The 18,943-nt window shown below is 35.7% G+C and overlaps 1 long non-coding RNA gene and 1 pseudogene across 1 annotated transcript in view; both read right to left on the bottom strand.

The window, feature by feature from the left end:
• The window catches only part of LOC102899323, a 98,800-nt gene that overhangs the window by 54,558 nt on the left and 25,299 nt on the right, over positions 1 to 18,943 (bottom strand). The gene's annotated exons all lie outside the window — the stretch shown is intronic.
• LOC101086337 lies at positions 6,717 to 8,179 on the bottom strand (annotated as a pseudogene).

Here is an 18,943-nt window from a genome sequence, read left to right as displayed (position 1 = left end):
CAGCTCAGAGCCTGGAGCCTGCTTCAGATTCTGTGTCTCTCCATCTCTCGGCCCCTCCCCTGCTCGTGCTCTGTGTCTCTCTGTCTCTCTATAATAAATAAACGTTATAAAAAACAATTAAAAAAAAAAAGAATCAACACATATATCAAAGGTGCAGGATAGAGAGCCCAGAAATAGAACCACACAAATATAAGCAACTGATCTTTGGCAGGGGCTCCAAGATAATTCGATGGAAAAATGGTAATGTTTTCAACAGTGGTGTTGGAACAATTGGCCATTCATATGCAAAAAAAGAACCTGGACATATAACCTACACTTTTCATAAAAATTAATTCAAAATAGATTATACACTCAAACATAAAATGCAAAACTGCAGATTTCTAGAAGGAAACAGCAAAAAATCTAGATGGTTTAAGTTTAGCAATGAGTTTTTGAATAGAAATAAGTTTTTAAAGAAGTTGGACATTATTAAAATTAAAAACTGCCGTGAGAAATGCAGTGGTCACAAAGGTAACAAGTCATACTCTCATAGAAAATATTTGCAATAAAATACATTTCACATGAAGTAGTTTAAAGTAAATATACAAAGAATTACTGAAACAAAAAAACTCAATAATAGATAAATTCAACTAAAAAATAGACAAAAAATCTGAACAAGTACTTCACCAAATAAAATACATAAATGGCAAATAAACAAATGCAGAGACGTTCAATGGCATTTATCATTAAGAAATTGCAAATAAAAGAATTAAATATCACAACACACTTATTAGAATGGTTAAAGTGCAAAAATAAAAATAAACATGAAGATATCAATAGCTGGGGAGAATGCAGTGCAGAAAGTCTCTGTCATCACTGGTGGAAATGCAAAGTGATAAGCCACTTTTTTTTTTTTTCCTTACATCTGAGTTAGTTAACATACAGTGTAGTATTGGTTTCAGGAGCAGAACTCAGTGATTCATCACTTACGTATAATACATTAATATTGCTCATCCCAGCGCAGCACCCAGTGCTCATCCCAACAAGTGCCCTCCTTAATGCTCATCACCCATTTAGCCCATTCCCCCCCACCTCCCCTTCAGCACCCTGTTTGTTCTCTGTAGTTAAGAGTTTTTCATGGTTTGCCTCCCTCTCTGTTTTTATCTTATTTTTCCTCCCTTTTCCTATGTTCATCTGGTTTGTTTCTTAAATTCCACAGAGGAATGAAATTATACATTTGTCTTTCTCTGACTGAATTATTTCAGTTAGCACAATACATTCTAGTTCCATTCACGTTGCCACTTTTCATAAGATTTTGACAGTTTCTTACAAAGCTAAACATAGTCTTACCATACAATCCCAAGTACTTGTTCAACTAATCTGAAACATGTCCACACAAAAACCTGTGCACAAATGTTTATAATATCCTTATTTTTAATCATCATAAACTGCAAGCAACTAAGATGTCCTTCAATAGGTGACTGAGGTATGTCTCAATAAAAATAGTATCTCATGAAAATAAAAATGAAGTATCAAGTCATGAAAATACATGAATGATTCTTTAATGGCTATTACCATGTGAAAGAAGCCAATCTGAAAAAGTTACACATAAATAATCCCAATTATACTATATTCTGGAAAGGGCAAATTTATAGAGACAGCAAAAAAAAAATAATAATAATCAGTGGAACCCAGGGTTTAGGCATAGGGAAGTGATAGTTTTATAGGTGAAACACAGGAAAAGTTAGGGCACTAAAATTATCTTCTATAACACTAATGGAGAATACATGACACTGTGTTTATCAAAACCCATTAACATTATAGCACAAAAAGTAGACTTTATTGTGTAAGACTTTCTAAATTCTTTTTTAATGTTCATTTATCTCTGAGACAGAAAGAGACAGAGCACAAATGGGAGGGGGCAGAGAGAAAGGGAGACGCAGAATCCCAAGCAGGCTCCAGGCTCCGAGCTGTCAGCACAGAGCCCGACTCCATGCTCGCGGGGCTCGAACTCACGGACTGTGAGATCATGAGATAAGCTTAAGTCAGATGCTTAACCGACTGAGCCACCCAGGGGCCCCATGTAAGATTTTCAATAGAAATAATTTAAAAGTTAGGGAAATCCCCAGATGGAATGCAGAACATGATGATAAAATTTAACTGTATTCCCAATGTATGAAACCACCTCACTAAAGGTGGTGGGTGGAGAAAGAGGTGCTGACTTAAGTAACTCTGGAAATGAAGAGAGTCTGTAAAAGTAAAAGAAGCAATACGTAAGCACCATGGCCTAGATGTTGAAGTGATTTCCCTTGTGAGTACAAGTTAATATTTCTGATATTACTGTACACGAATATTAGAATTGGATAATTAAGTAAACGCATGACAGATTCTTACTGTTGGACTGGAAGTTTACAGATAAGCAATAATGAACAGTGTGGTAATGGATTATAGTTGGAGACATCAGTATGAACTCCTATTTAGCTTAACACAGAAACAGATAGTTATATAGAGAAATATTTATATAGGTATATATATATAAAGTTTAGTATTTCTTAATTATGTCATTTTTCTGAGAGGGCCTAGAAACAATTGCATCCATTACAATGTACATGCCTAGTACACAAAACTTAAGTTTCTATTATCATTCTCTGACAAAAAGAACCTAGGATCCTTGAAGAAATGATTGTTTTTAGAACTGGGACAGGAAAAGTATAATATGCACCTGAACATCTCATAATGCCAGAATTTTCACTTCTGTGAAAACACTTCCCTCCACACACACACTGATGGAGCTACATCAAAGGGACACAGAAATCAAATGAAAAAGCCCTCAGAGATCGAAGGTGAAATAATTTGAATACGTAAAGAAGTACTGAGTTATAATCCAAATAATAAAAATATCCACAGGTTCATACTATTTTAAATAAATGATTGAATAAATAATGTGGGGCAAAAGACAAATCACCCTTGCAGAATGTAGCTCTGCACTCCTTAACCATGAGCTGCTGACAGTGATTTCCTTCTCAGAGTACTGGAAAGGGGAAGATATCAAAAGATATCAAAAGATATCTTTACAGTAGAGAGACCTAACAGCCGCTACTATAGCATTACAATCAATGTCAACATCAACAATGATAGGTCATGTTGAAAGTATACACCACTGATATGATGTGATAAAAAGGTACTTTATCTCTGTGGTCTACCTTTCAAAAACCCACAACCTCAATCTAATCATGACAGGCATTTTATAAAATACCTGATCAGTACTCCTCAAAACTGTCAGGGTCATCAATAACATAAGCATATTCTGAGAAATTGTCAGAACCAAGTTAAACCTAAGAGACATGGTCACTAAATATGATGTGGTATCCTGAAACAGAAAAAGATTATTGAGTAAAAATGAAGGAAATTTGAATAAAGCATACAATTTAGCTAATAATAATAATTTATCACTATTAGTTCATTAATTGTAACTAATATACTGTACTAATGTTAGATGTTAAGAAAAAGGAAAACTGAGTTTGGGTTTAATGGAAGGTCTCTACTTTTCTGCAATTTTTCCATAATTCTGAAAGTATTTAAAAAATAAAATTTATTTTCAAAACCTAAATATATTGGAAAAATCCAGTATTTACCCTGATTCCTCATTACCTGTACTTTAGAGTAACAAATTGTTGATAAAGATATTTTCCCCATTTTGACTTTTTTTGTTTAATTGAGGTAAAATTAGGATATAACATTATATGTTTCAGGTGTACAACATTATAATTTAACATCTGTAAACAACACAAAGTGATCATGACCAAAAGTCTAATAATCATTCATCACCATGCAATTGACCACATTGAGCCATTTCATCACTCCCCTCTTCACCTCTGGTAACCATCAATTATGTTTGGTTTTTATGATTTTGTTTTTGTGGTTTTTGTTTGTTCATTTGTTTTGTATTTTAGATTCTACATATGAGTAAAATCAGACAGTATTTGACTTATTTCACTTAGCTTAATACCACCAAGGTCTATTCATGTTGTCACAAATGGCAAGATTTATTCTTTGTAGCTTAGTAGTATTCGTGTGTGTGTGTGTGTGTGTGTGTGTGTGTGTGTGTGTGTCTATAAAACCCTTCTCTATCCATTCATCCACTGATGGACACTTAGGTTGTTTCCATTTCTTGTCTATTGTGAATGGTCTGCAATGAACATAGGGGTGCATATAACTTTTTGAATTAGTGTTTTCTTATCCTTTGGATAAATATCCAGACTAGTAGAACAGATGGAAATATGGTAGATCTATTCTTTATTTTTTGAGGAATCTCCTACTGTTTTTTACAGTGGCCACATCAATTTACATTTACACCAACAGTGCATGAGAGTTCACTTTTCTCCATTTCCTCTCCAACACTTATTTCTTGTCTTTTTGATAATTGTCATCCTAACAGATATGAGATGATATCTCATTGTGATTATGATTTGCATTACCCTAATAATTAGTGATCATAATCATAATAATAATCATCTTTTCATGTTCCTGTTGGATATCTGTATGTCTTCTTTTGGAAAAAAAAATGTCTATTGAGATCTTCTGTCTGTTTTTTAATAGAGTTGTTTTTGCTTTGTTTTGTTTTGTTTTATTTTTATTTGTATGAGTTCTTTATATATTTTAGATATTAACCCTTTATCAGATATATAATTTGCAAATATCTTTTCCCAGTCAGTAGGTTGCCTTTCATTTTGACAAAGGCTTCCTTTGCCACACAGAAGTTTTTCAATTTGATGTAGGCCCATTTGTTTATTTTTTCTTTGATTACATTTACCTTTGCAGTCAGAGCCAGAAACACATCACAAAAACTGATGTCAAAGGAGTTACTGCCTATGTTTTCTTCTGAAAATTTTATGGTTTTGAGTCTCACGGTCAACTCTTTAATCCATTTTGAGTTAATTTTTGTATAAGGTGAAAGACTGTGATCTAGTTTCATTCTTTTGCATGTCTCTGTCCAGTTTTCCCAGCACCAATTATTGAACAGACAGTCCTTTCTCCATTGTATGTTCTTGACTCCTTTGTTATATATTAATTGTCCATATTATATGTGGATTTATTTATGGTATCTCAAATTCTGTTCCATTAATCTGTATGTGTGTTTATGCCAATACCATACATGTTGATTGCTATAGCTTTGTAATATAGTTTGAAATCAGGGAATGTCATAATTACATATTTGTTTTTCTTTCTCAGCATTACTTTGGTTTTCCAGATCATTTGTGGTTTCATACAAATTTTAGAATGATTTATTCTAGTTCTGTGAGAAATGCCATTGGGGTTTTGATAAGGATGGCATTGAATTTGTACATTGTTTTAGGTATTATAAACATGTTAACAATATTAATTCTTCTAATCCATAATCACAGAATATCTTTATCAGTGTCTTGCAATTTTCAGTGCACAGATGTTTCTTTTTATAGAATTATTCCAGTTTTTCAATTAAGTGGGAGATACAAAATTAGAAGGTCCCCATTTTGTAACACTTAATTAAAATAATAGGTTAATGATAATCAGTATCTGTTAACATCTCAAAGAGAGACCAAGCCAATTACTATGTTCCTGATGAAATTACCACAATCAAGAGCTATTCTTGACCAAAAATTGAAAAATAGTCCAATATCTAAGTAATAATATATAGGCAATATAGTAGATCTAAGTACCAATTTATAGAGGAAAGGCATGAAATGCATACTTATAGGAAATATTTATGAAAATGTATAAAAGATATATCAAATACAGAGATACAAAAATGAGTTCAAGTATAGCATGAGGATGCAATAAAAAAATTCAGATTGTGAAAACTCTATGGAAAATATGGCTCAACTTCTTCACAAAATGTTCAAGGAGAACAAATGTTATCAAGGGGGAATCTGTAGAATATATGTGTGTGTGTGTGTGTGTGTGTGTGTGTATATATATATATATATATATATATATATATATATACACACACACACACATATATATATATATATATATATGTATTTCATAGATATAATAGCCAATTGCCATGTTTAAAACGTATGAGATCCTGGTTCAAACAAACAATTCTTAACCATAAATAAATAAGTAAATAAACATACATAGCAAATAAGAAGCACATATGTACATGTTTATGAAATAATTGAGTAAATTTGAGCACTGACTAGACATTTGATGATATTAACCTAAACTATAGGTGAGAAATGTTGGAATATTTGAGATTTTATGTCAAATATTCAATTTGTGTTGCACTGCTTTAAAAACCTCAGCTTTTTAACAGCAATAATGGTATGGCAGCTCATTTTTTTAAATAGCGTCTTTATATGTTAAATCTATGTTCTAAAATATTGCTGATAAAATGAGACGACTTAATAATTGTTGAAATTGTATGATGCCCTCATGTAGATTCATATTATTCTCTGTATTTTACAAACATATAAACTTTCTCAAAATTGTAAGTTTAAAAAATTAATGAATAAAGTGTAAGTCCCTGGGAGCCCTTTTAATATTTTATAAACACATTCTTTGCTACAGCTAACTACCACAGCATAATAATTGATTCTGATTATAATAGAATCTGACTTCTGTATAAATTGATTGGTAAAAATAATTCAATGCATTCACAGGATATTTTATACAGTCAGACACACACATATACACAAACGTGGTGTAGAGAAAACATATGCTACATAACTTCAATTTTAGCTTATAAATTAATAAAGGTTTTAGAAAAATTATAAATGTAAGTGTGCAACACTTATAATACACAGACTTCCCTGTGTCAATATATATCAAGCTGTTACTAGAATACAGTATTATTATTTATTATTAGAAATTATCTTTTCCTAATATTTATTCTTTTCCTCTACCAGTCTGACTCATGCCTTTTCATTTCCCTTTTGACATCTCTTTTCACATGGTTCTTAAACATTGATGTTCTCCAGCATTGTAGACTCAGGTCTTTCTTCTTTTTTTTATAGTTTTGTCCCCCACATCCAATATCTCCTGATTTTCCATGTATTTAACAATTACCAATAAACTGATGAATCCTAAATTCATAAAACAGTACAAATGCTATTCTTTATTTTTAAACTCCACTAAACAGCATTTCTCCTTAAGATCCTTGGAAACTACTAACTTTTTTGAAATATCTTGTCACCTTACTCATGGAGAAATCCAGGATAAATAATTTCCAAAAACCAATAGTATCTCTACTAGTCCTGAAATAAAACCTGTTACCTAAAACAATCGTTTAGCTAAAGTGCTGGGAGCAGGGAGAGACTAATTAGCAATATTCATTAAAAATCATACTGTGCTCAACTTATTTTAGTAGGCATTACATGATAAACTATCTTTTTGCTATTCACTCATTCATTCATTCATTCATTCATTCTGATGTCTGATCTTATTCATTTGTTCCTCTTACAACACTCTCTTCTCTCACTGGACTCAGACTTTGCAGTAGAAGCTCTCGGCGAAGACAGCCTCTGTCTCTTGGCAATCTGTTCCTCGTGTTTTTCTTTAGCCTCCTTCATTCTCCTGGCCAAAAGCTTAGCATATTCTGAGCCTCTTCCTTGTTTTTCTTCTGGGGCTGCTTCTTCAAAGCAGTGTGCCAACGTTTGTGTTGGAGGACACATGGAGTAACAAGATGCTGAATCTTGGATGCTTTGGGTCGAGGTTTCTTACCTTCTTGGTTTAGGGGCTTTCTCACACACAATGACGGACATTATCTTCCTTCAAGAGATTGAAAACTTGCAGATTCTGCTAGCTCTTTTGGGCCCCAGACGACAAGGCACAGTAGTATCAGTGAGTCCAGGAATATCCTTCTCCCCTTTATTCACAATGACCCAGTTGACAACACTGAGATTGGCATCCACAATGCAACCCCGAATGGATTTGTGATTTCTTTCTCCAGTCCTCATTGGTCAGTAGCAGGAATGCCCCTTACTCAGCAGTAGGCAGACACGGCCAGTGTCAAGACCCCCTGCTTCATGGGGGAGCCTCATTTGTTATTGCCACCAGTGATTTGGACCACGTAACCCTTCCATTATTCCCCTAAAGCATCAGCAGCAACTTCTGTGGCCATTTGTTTCTCATAAAACATACGAAGGTTGTGTTCATCGTCTACTTCAATGAGTTTCTGACAGCCAGGAGCTGGGAAAGAGATGTTCAGCTTCATCCTGAAGCAGCCCACTACCTCTGAGGTGCCGAGAAAAAGAGCTCTCTTTGCTCTTTATAATGGCATCAAAATGGCAGTCTCAGAAAAATCTTGCAGTAAAGAGAATAGGTTAGTATTACTTACCTCAGTGCTTTCCAATTTGAACCTCATAATATTTTCCAATAATGCAACACATTTTAAAGTCTAAGAAATTAGGATTTTGTGTTATACACTCTAGGAAACCTTTGTGGGGACTTAAACCCTCCTTTGGAAAGACCTCCACAAAGTGGTAAGTCTGTGCCACGTGTGTGATACTTCAATCGGTAGTGGCAGACACAGGTAACCTCTCCTTTGATACTTCAACTGGAAAATGTCTGGGGCTGCACTGGAAAGCAATTCAGTTCTGCCTTTTAACTGAAGATTCAAATGAACTCTGCTTTGGCCAATTCTTATGAGGCACATGCTTGTTTTATGAAACAAAAAAAGAAACAACAAATATTTCAATGTATTCTCAATGGTCAAAAAATGAAGTAGAAACTACATACAAGTAAAACTGTGGAAAAATAGATGGTCTGCCTTAATTGTGTCCAATAAATATTTTAAAATTTCTCTGAGGTATTTAATTAAATGATGATTTTTTTTTATATCTGCCTTTGTCTTACTGCTTTATTTATTTATTTATTTATTTATTTATTTATTTATTGCTTTTTTATGGGAGCTGAGACTTATGGAACATGATTTTACATGCTTTTCATCTTAAGGATAATAGCCAGTTTTTCCTCTTGTAAAGTATGTAGAAAGGAAATAAATGGAATCAATAATATTTTTTAAAGGAACTATCAAATCATGCACTCAGTGCAATCTTATTATTGTTCTGATTTCTAAAGTAGTTTCACTTTGTAGATATGAATACTCACATATTAGAAGTGTAAGAAGAGACTATGTTTTTTTCTGAAACTAGTTGTTTTTGCCTGTTACTACCGACTACTACTACTTTGTCACAAGAAAAACAATTCCCAAGATGTTCCTCAATTGTTTTCTTTGCACTTAATCAAAATTTTACACATTCCTAACATTAGAGGAATTAATGGAAACAAACCATCAAAATTACTGAGCTCAATAATGATAAACATCACACTTCAAAAAAGTACAAATGAATTCAAGACAGAACCCTTTTAAATAGATGCCTCAGGAATCAAAATCTTAATGTCAGGCACTTATATTACAATAAAAAAATGCCAATTGTCAGGTACTTAGACCATAGAAGTCTCCTTTCATCCCATGAATACAACTAGATAACTATCAAATCATCTTACATGCCCCAGAAAGTGACCCGAAGACTGACAGAACAAGCTCCAGAACTAAAGGGAGAGAAGAGGCCACAATGAAGAAGGTAGTAAGTACAGAGATGGGGTTTTGGGGGAGAAACAAAGTGCTGTGGAGAGGAGGGAGCTGTGGTCACAGGAAAGGGTGAGAGAGGGGCACACAGGGGAGCACACAGGAGAATGCTTCCTCAAAGCCACTGGCTTGGTAAACAAAAGGGGTGGAATTTCATGAGTTTTTGCAATCAGTGGAGCTTAAAGCCTGGAGTTTTAAAGGCCCATGAGCTTGGCTGAGAGGACACTGTGCTGCTCCTGGAGAAAAGACAGGTAAACAACCCAGGGGCAGACCACATAGAAACAACAGTCTGAAAAACGTCTGGGGCTCCCTGGGTCTTCTCAGAGTGTATCCATCCCTAAGAGGCAGCATTCTAAGAGGCATGCCTCTCTGGGAACAAAGGAGCTGACCAGTACTATTTCCCTCACAAGTTCCTCAACGTAAACACAGCGCCACCTGTGGGAAGTAACACAGCGCTGCCATAGGCTGCCTAACTTACATCAACCCCACTTCCTTAGCTCCCATGGATCTGCCATAATCAATCAAGCTTGCCCCAGTCCCTCCCCAAGAAGACCAACACAAACCCTGCTCACACCACATCTCTGACCAAAGAGTTCTGCAGGGCTTCAGTTCTGGTGGAGTTGGTGTCAGGTCTCATTTAACAAGCAGAGCAGAGCATACCTAATTAAAACTCAACCATATTCAGGGCAGAAACCAAATACTGCCCACTACAGGCAAGGGTAGCCCTTGCAGATGACTGGCCTGAAGGATAGAGCAGTGAAAACACAACATAGAACACATGCACCACACACCAGATACACTCCCTGCTGTGCCAGGTCCTGGGCACTACAGGAACTCTTCTTCATAAGGCCATTACATTGAGAAACAGTATAACTAGATTTTGTAACACAGGGTGGGGGGGGGGGGAGTAGAGACTTGCACAAAATGCCAAGACACAAAAATTTATTCCAAGTGAAAGAACAGGATAAGTCCACAGCCAGAGATCTAAGTGAAACAGATATAAGTAACATGCCTGATGGAGAATTGAAAGCAATAATCATAAGGATTCTCACTGGGCTGGAGAACAGAATAGAAGACATCTTATCACAGATAAGGAGACCCTTATCACAGAGATAACAGTTGAAAAAGAATCAATCAGAAATGAAGAAAACAATAACTGAGATTGTAAGCAGGATTGATGGAATGAACAACAGACTTGAAAAAGCAGAGAAATAAATTAGTGACATAGAAAACAAAATAATGGAAAATAATGAAGCTGAACAAAAGAAAGAATTATGAAACATGAGAATAAACTTGGGGAACTCAGTGACCCCATCAAACATGATAAAATTTATACTATAGGAGTCTCAGAAGAAGAAGAAGAAGAAGAGAGACAAGGGGGCAGACATTTTATCCCAAGTAATAATAGCAGAAAACTTCCCTAACCTGGGGAAGGAAAAGGAGGCACAAAAAACTCCCATCAAAATTGAAACAACAGGCCAACAAGACATATTGTAATTAAATTTGTAAAATATAGTGATAAAGAAAAAAATCTTAAAAGTAGCAAGACAAAAGAAGCCCCTGACTTACAAGGGAAGACCCATGACGCAAGCTGAAGATCTTTCAACAGAAACTTGGCAACTCAGAAGGGAGTAGAATGGTATATTCAATGTGCTGAATGGAAAAAATCTGCAGCCAAGAAAACTATACAGCAAGGCTATCATTCAGAATAGAAGGAGAGATAGTTTCCCAGACAAACAAAAACTAAAGGAGTTTGTGACCACTAAACCAGTCCTGCAAGAAATATTAAAGGAAGTGGAAAGACAAAAAGTGACAAAGACTAGAAAATAACAGAGAAAATCTCCAGAAACAATGGCAAAACTAGTAATGAAATAGTTATTAATACATATCTATCAATAATTACTCTAGGGGTTCCTGGGTGGGTCAGTCGGTTAGGTGTCTGATTTTGGCTCAGGTCATGATCTCATGGTCCATGGGTTCGAGCCCCTCATCAGGCTCTGTGCTGACAGCTCAGAGCCTGAAGCCTGCTTCAGATTCTGTGACTCCCTCTCTCTTTATCTGCCCTTCTCCCACTTGAACTCTGTCTCTCTCTTCCTCTCTCTCAAAAATAAATAAACATTACAAAAATTTATATAAAAATAATTACTCTGAATGTAAGTGGACTAAATGCTCCAATAAAAAAAAAAACATAGGATATATGGATAAATAAACAAGACTGATTTGTATGCTGCCTACAAAAGACCCATTTTAGATGTAAAGTCACCTGCAGATTGAAAGTGAGAAAATGCCAAATATTTATCACGCAAATGGATGTCAAAAGAAAGCTGGAGTAGCAATACTTACATCAAACGAACTAGACTTAAAAACAGACTGTAAAAACAGATGAAGAAGGGCATTATATAATCATAAAGGGACAATCAAACAAGAAGATGTAACAATTATAAACATTTATGCTTCCAAAATGAGGCACCCAAATATATAAAACAATTAATGACAAACCTAAAGTAACTCATTGAAAACAACACAATAGTAAGGGACTTTAACACCCCACTTACATCAGTGGACAGATCATCCTAACAGAAAATAAACAGGGAAACAATGGCTTTGAATGACACACTAGATCAGAAGGACTTAACGATATATTTAGAACGTTCCATCCTAAAATAGCAGAATGCACACTCTTTTCAAGTACACATGGAACACTCTCTAGAATATATAATACATGCTAGGTGTCAAAACAGGCCTTAAAAAATAAAAAAAAAAGATTGAAATCATACTATGCACCCTTTCTGACTACAACACTATGAAACTTGAAGTCAACAATAAGAAAAAATTTGGAAAGACCACAAATATATGAAGGTTAAACAACATGGTACTAAACAATGAATTGGTCAACCAGGAGATAAAAGAAGAAATAAAAAAATACATGGGAACAAATGAAAATGAAAACAACAACAGTCCAAGATGTTTGGGATGCAGCAAAAGCAGTCTTAAGAGGGAAATATATAGTAATACAGGTCGACCTCAAGAACCAAGAAAAATCTCAACTACACAACCTAATCTTACACCTAAAGGAACTAGAAAAAAGATAATAAACGAAGCCTAAAGCTAGCAGAAGGAAATAAATCATACACATTAGAGCAGAAATAAATAATATAGAAGTAAACAAAAAACCCAGAACAGATCAATGAGACCAAGAGACCAAGAACTGGTTCTTTGAAAAAATTAGTAGAATTGATAAACTTCTATCCAGATTTATCAAAAAGAAAAGAGAAAGGACCAAAATAAATAAAATCACAAGTGAGAAAGCAGAAATAGTAACCAAAACCATAGAAATACAACCAATTATATGAAAATATTATAAAAAACTATATGCCAACAAATAGGACAACATGGAAGATATGGATAAATTCCTAGAAATGGTAGAAACTACCAAAACTGAAACAGGGAGAACAGGCAGATAACCAGCAAAGAAATTAAATCAGTATTCAAAACACTCCTAACAGGGGCACCTGAGTGGCTTAGTCAGTTAAGTGTCTGACTTCAGCTCCAGTCATGATCTTGGAGTTCGTGAATTTGAGCCCCATATCAGGCTCTCTGTGTCAGTGCAGAGCCTGCTTTGGATCCTTCCCCCTCTCTCTCTGCTCTATGCCCCTCCCCTGCTTGGGCTCTCTCTCTCTCTCTCTCACCAATGGGTTAACAAAGCTTAGGGGGAAAGCTGCCACAGGGCAATAGCGCTCAGTGTTAAAGCATAGAGCAGAAAGCCACTTCAAAAGGATGAAAGCTTGGGAGAACAAGCAGAGGCAGAAAGGTGCCACAGCAGGGTGAAAACGCCCAGAATTCATCATTAAGTAAAACAAAGCAGAAAGCAGAAAGCCACTACAGGGCAAAAATACCCAGAGCTAATTAGCAAGAAAAATGCCTTGTTAACCCTGAGGTAACATGCTCTATCTGTCTTAGCCCCTAGAAAAGCTAAGATAAACAGACACAGTGCCTGGTACCTGAAGTAAATGGCTGTCTGCTTGGCACCAGGACTTTGATTTGTATTGACCCTAACCCCTACCAAAGCATACCTTTGAAGCCCCCTTTCTCTCACACGCATGAGTTAATGATCATTGTTTTATTGTCTCTTTCTGCATGTCCATGGTGTATGAAAGCCTTCAGATCCTAATAAATACTGAGCAAAGACCCTTACTCAGGGCTCTTGTCTCCTCCTGGACATTTGCCTCTCTCATATTCAATTCTGTGCCTGCTCTCTTGCTGGACAAGAGAGAACTCCAGACTCAAAGTCTGTGAACAGAAAAATAAAGCTGGAAGCATCACAATTACAGACTTCAAGTTGTATTACATAACTGTACTGATAAAAAAACAGTAGGGCACTGTCACAAAAATAGAGACATAGATCAGAATAGATAGAGCAGAGCAGAAAACCCAGAAATGAACCCACAGTTACATGGTCAACTAATCTTTGACAAAGCAGAAAAGAATATCCAATGGGAAAAATACAGTATCTTCAACAAAAGGTGTTGGGAAAGCTGGACAGCAACATGCAGAAGAATGAAACCAGGCCACTTTTTTACTCCATACACAAAAATAAGTTCAAAATAGATTAAAGACCTAAATGTGAGACTCGAATCAATAAAAGTCTTAGAGGAGAACACAGGCAGTAACCTCTTTGACATCAGCCATAGCAACTTCTTTCTAGATATATCTCCTGAGGTAAGGGAAACAAAATAAAAAACTAACTATTGGGACTTCATCAAAATTAAAAGCTTCTGCACAGCAAAGGAAACGATCAACAAAACTAAAAGGCAACCTACAGAATGGGAGAAGACCTTTGCAAATGTTTTCTTTGCTGTGTAACCATGGAATATTACTCAGCCATAAAAAAGAATGAAATCTTGCCATTTTCAACGACATAGATGGAGCTAGAAAGTATTATGCAAAATGAAATAAGTCAGTCAGAAAAAGACACATACCATATGATTTCACTTATGTGTGGGATTTAAGAAACAAAATAAATGAGCAAGAGGGGAAAAAAGAGAAAGGAAGGCAAACCAAGAAACTGATTCTTAACTATAGAGAACAAACTGATCGTTACCAGAAGGGAGGTTCATAGGGGAATGGGTAAAATAGGTGATGGGGATTAAGGTGTATACTTGCTGTGATGACCACGGGGTATTGTATGGAAGAAGCTAATATGGAATTTAAGTAAAAACTTAATATATATATATACATTCACACACACACACACACACACACACACACACATACATATATATATATGCATGTTCACGTTCAAATAGTTTCACATAGGAGCCAGATCACATAATTGTGTTGCATTAAAAAGGAAAAACTAATTTGAAAATCTAATTTGAAAAATGTTATCACATTCCTATTAAAGGCGATATATTCATGTCTGTGATGAGATAAAAATTTCCCACCATTAAAACCCAAGGTAAAAATATTGTTTAAACTGGTATATCTAGGATACTTAACATTTTTTTTCCTTCCAGGTTCCCATGGAAACTTAAAGGGAAAGTGATAAAAAGGAACAAGATAAGAGTAAAAATAGAAAATAAACTTTTATATTATATGGTATATGCTTTAGGCAAATGTGGCTGCAGTATTTAAGTATGCTATGATGACGCCATTTTAAGTGACACCTTAAAACTGAGGAAAATCAGAACCACCAGGTGGATGTTATTTAACAAGTAACACTTTATGTTTTCTAGTCTAAATAATTTTAATAATGTGAAGGTAGGTGGTTAAATAAAAATGGAGCAATGGAATTGAGTTTCCTGTCACTGAAAAAGGCATTTTTTTGAGTAACAATATTTACTTAAATGTAGTGAAATAATTTCAACTTGTTAATAACAAAGAACTGTTTATATGCATCTCTAAGATTTGGATTACACTATATTATACATAATTAGAAAACAAGTAAATTAGTATCAAACAAATGGGTTTCGAAATTTTTCAAAGTTCCTTTATTCTTACTAGACTTTCATTATCTAACACTTAAATCTTTTTTTTCAGGTTTATTTTAAGAGAGAGACAGAGACAGAGACAGAGAAAGTGATCAGGAGAGGGGCAGAGAGAAGAAAAGAGAGAATCCCAAGCACAGAGCCCGACATGGGGCTCGATCCCACAGACCATGAGATCATGACCTGAGCCAAAATCAAGAGCTGGATGCTTAACCAACAGAGCCACCCAGGTGCCCCTAACAGTTAAATCTTATCACATATTACCTTCTAGTTCCAATTTTTCTATGCTAGGGTAGAATAGCATCCGTTCCTGTCTGTACCTGTTTTTCTCTACTTAAACTTGTCCTCAGGAAGATCATAAGCCTCATGCTGAGCCCCCAACATGAAAATGACTATTTAAATGCAATAATGCGAGAGGAGAAAGGCAGCTCTGTTGGCCATCAAAACCCTTAAATTTACAGTTGACCTAGAGATTCTGTGTATACTAATTTTTGGTGAATTCAAAAAAATGTTTGTGGCATGCCAACCACATGACAGTCACTGGTTATTTACCGAAGATAGTTTTGAAAGAAACGCGTTTGCCTCCTGACTCCCAAAAGGAACTTATAATATAGTGGCAAAGGTGGACAATGAACAAAAAAGTAATTGCACAAATATTTAATGAGTAGGCTATATGAAAGAAACAAGTTACAGTGGAAGCTTTTATCAGGGCAATTTAACTTACCCTGACAGTAAGGAAGACTTGTTTGAAGAAGTAATATCTGAGCTCTTTCCGGAAGGGTAAAAGAAAGTTAGCTAGGAAAAGAGGGGGAGTGACATTTTCTTGCCTGTCTGCTTTGGGAAGCGTGGCATTCTTTTAATGGAGACCAGTCCTACTCCCAACTGAAGATAAGGTATACACTTCAAATATTCTTGAGAGAGATAACAACAGTGACTTGAAATGCAATTAAAGAATAGATATGTGATCGATATTTGATCTTTTATGAAGAGAAAAAATAGATTTTGATGGCCAAGTTTGCAGTGAAAAACAGAACCTTAGGACAACATTTGAAATAAATATGGGATTCCTGGGTGGCTCAGTCAGTTGAGCGTCCAATTCTTGATTTCAGCTCAGGTTATGATCCCAGGGTCCTGAGATTGAGCCCCACATCAGGCTTTGCATTGAGTGTGGAGTCTGCTTAAGATTCTCTCTCTCTCCCTCTGCCCCTCTTACCTGCTTGCACTCTCTGATTCTCTAAAATAAATAGAAAGAAAGAAAGAAAGAAAGAAAGAAAGAAAGAAAGAAAGAAAGAAAGAAAGAAAGAAAGAAAGAAAGAAAGAAAGTTAAAAGGAACATAATAAAAGGGAAAGATGTAGAAATTCATTGAGTTTTCTTCAATAAACACTAACCTAGGCATTGTGTTGAGGATATTAACACATCATATGTGAGTTTTTAGCTCTCAAGTATCTTACAATCTATTAGGGAGGTTGTTCAATAAATAGAACCCATTCATGTAATACGGTAAGTGCTAACGAAGAGGACTGAACAGGATAACGAGAGAACCAAGAAGGAGGCACGCAGAGCTGTGCCCCTGCTCTACTGCTCTAAAGTAGGTTCCTAGACCAGAGATCTTCTGAGCACCACTCTGTTAGTCCCCAAACTTTATGAGGACAGAAACTCCTTTGCTCAGGACCTCAGGCTATGTATCCCTTCATCTGGGTATTGACTTGTCTCCTTTAAAATCCTTTGTAAAGAAACTGATAATCTAGTGAGTACATGGTTTTCCAGAATTCTGTGACACCCCGCCCCCACAGTAAGTTAATCAAAGCAGAGGAGGGAGTTGTGGGAACCGCCAAACTGTAGTCAATAGGTCAGAAGCACAGATTAACAACTTGGGCTTGCAACTGGCATCTGGAGTAGAAGACAGTAAAAAAGCTGAGTCCCTGAGCTGTGGAATCTAATGCTTTCTCTGGGTAGATAGTGCCTGAATTAAGTTGAATGATAGGACAGCCAGCTGATGTCAGGGCATTGCTTAGTAGTACAAGGAGCTGCACCACTCTTCACCCCCACATTGAAAGTGGTGAAAGAACAATTAAGCACAACCAATCTATGCTACCTGGACTTAAAGAAGTAATTCTATATGGGGGATAGAGATGAACAAATATTAACTACAGGGGAGAGTGTGATATTTATAATAGTGTTATTGTAGTACTTAGAAAGGCTCATGGCCTAAGGGATGGATTCATAAATGAAGTGATATTTAGGCTAGGATTTGAGACAAAATAAAAAACAAAAACAAAAACAAAAAACCATGAGTTAGACAAAGATTGCTGTGGGATCCTGGAAAAACGATGCTCTAAATTAAGGAAATAATATGTGCCAAGGCCAGCAGTGAAAGAGCATAAAATGTTAGAACAAAAGTCTGGTGGAAATGGAGTTGTAGAGTTCAAGAGGTAGGTATGAAGGAGAGGAGGGGATGAGAGCTAAATAGGATAAAATATCCTCAAGGCCTTGGAAGCCACATGAATAAACTGGAATCCATACTGCAGTAATGTGGAGTCACTCAAGTGTTTAAAGCTATCAGATGCTACAATCATATTTAAGTTTTACAATCATAACTCTGGCTACAGTGTGGATGTTTGGTGGGAAGGACCAGCCAGGAGTCCAAACGACATTTGCTGATGGCCTGGACTATGGGAAAGTGTTGCAATGGAGAGGAAAAATTGATTTATATGCCTTAAATGCTTTAGGTTTAATTTACCCTTACATGAATTTACATATTTGGGAAAAATACTTATGATGTTTCAGAAATAGTAAACGTGCTTAATAGCCTTATAAAAGCAAACTGTTTAAGACTCCTTTCCTCAGTTGTAAATTGGAATAGTACTACAACTAATGTAAATAGTACTTGTTTTGTTCTTAAGATATCATAGAAGAGCTCATATTTAAATATCTTCTCAAAAACGCTTTTAAAAAAATTAAAAAGAAAAGGGGTGCCTGGGTGGCTTAGCCCGTTAAGCGTCTGACTCTTGGTTTTTGCTCAGGTCTTGACCTCATGGTTCCTAAGTTCGAGCCCTTCATTGGGCTCTGCACTAACACACAGAGCCTGCTTGGGATTCTCTCTCCCCTTCTCTCTCTGCTCCTCCCTGGCTTGTGCTGTCTCTTTCTCTCTCCTCTAAATAAATAAATAAACAAACAAACAAACAAATTTTTAAAAAGACTTTTAAATATCTTCTCAGAGTATAGTTAGGATATGGATATACCAAGATTATGGGTAAGAGCTTTTCTGGTAAAAGACAAAGTATCAGCTCAAATAATATGCAAGTGCTGAGTATGAAAGAGACACTACAATTCAGGGAATATAAATTCAATTAGTGAGACACAGATTAGAAAACTAAATTGAAACCAGTTGTTAGATAA

Source organism: Felis catus, chromosome C2 (assembly GCF_018350175.1).
Source record: "Felis catus isolate Fca126 chromosome C2, F.catus_Fca126_mat1.0, whole genome shotgun sequence".
Taxonomy (NCBI): Eukaryota; Metazoa; Chordata; class Mammalia; order Carnivora; family Felidae; genus Felis; species Felis catus.
Note: the sequence above shows the minus strand (reverse complement) of the source record. Positions and strands in the feature narration are given on the sequence as shown.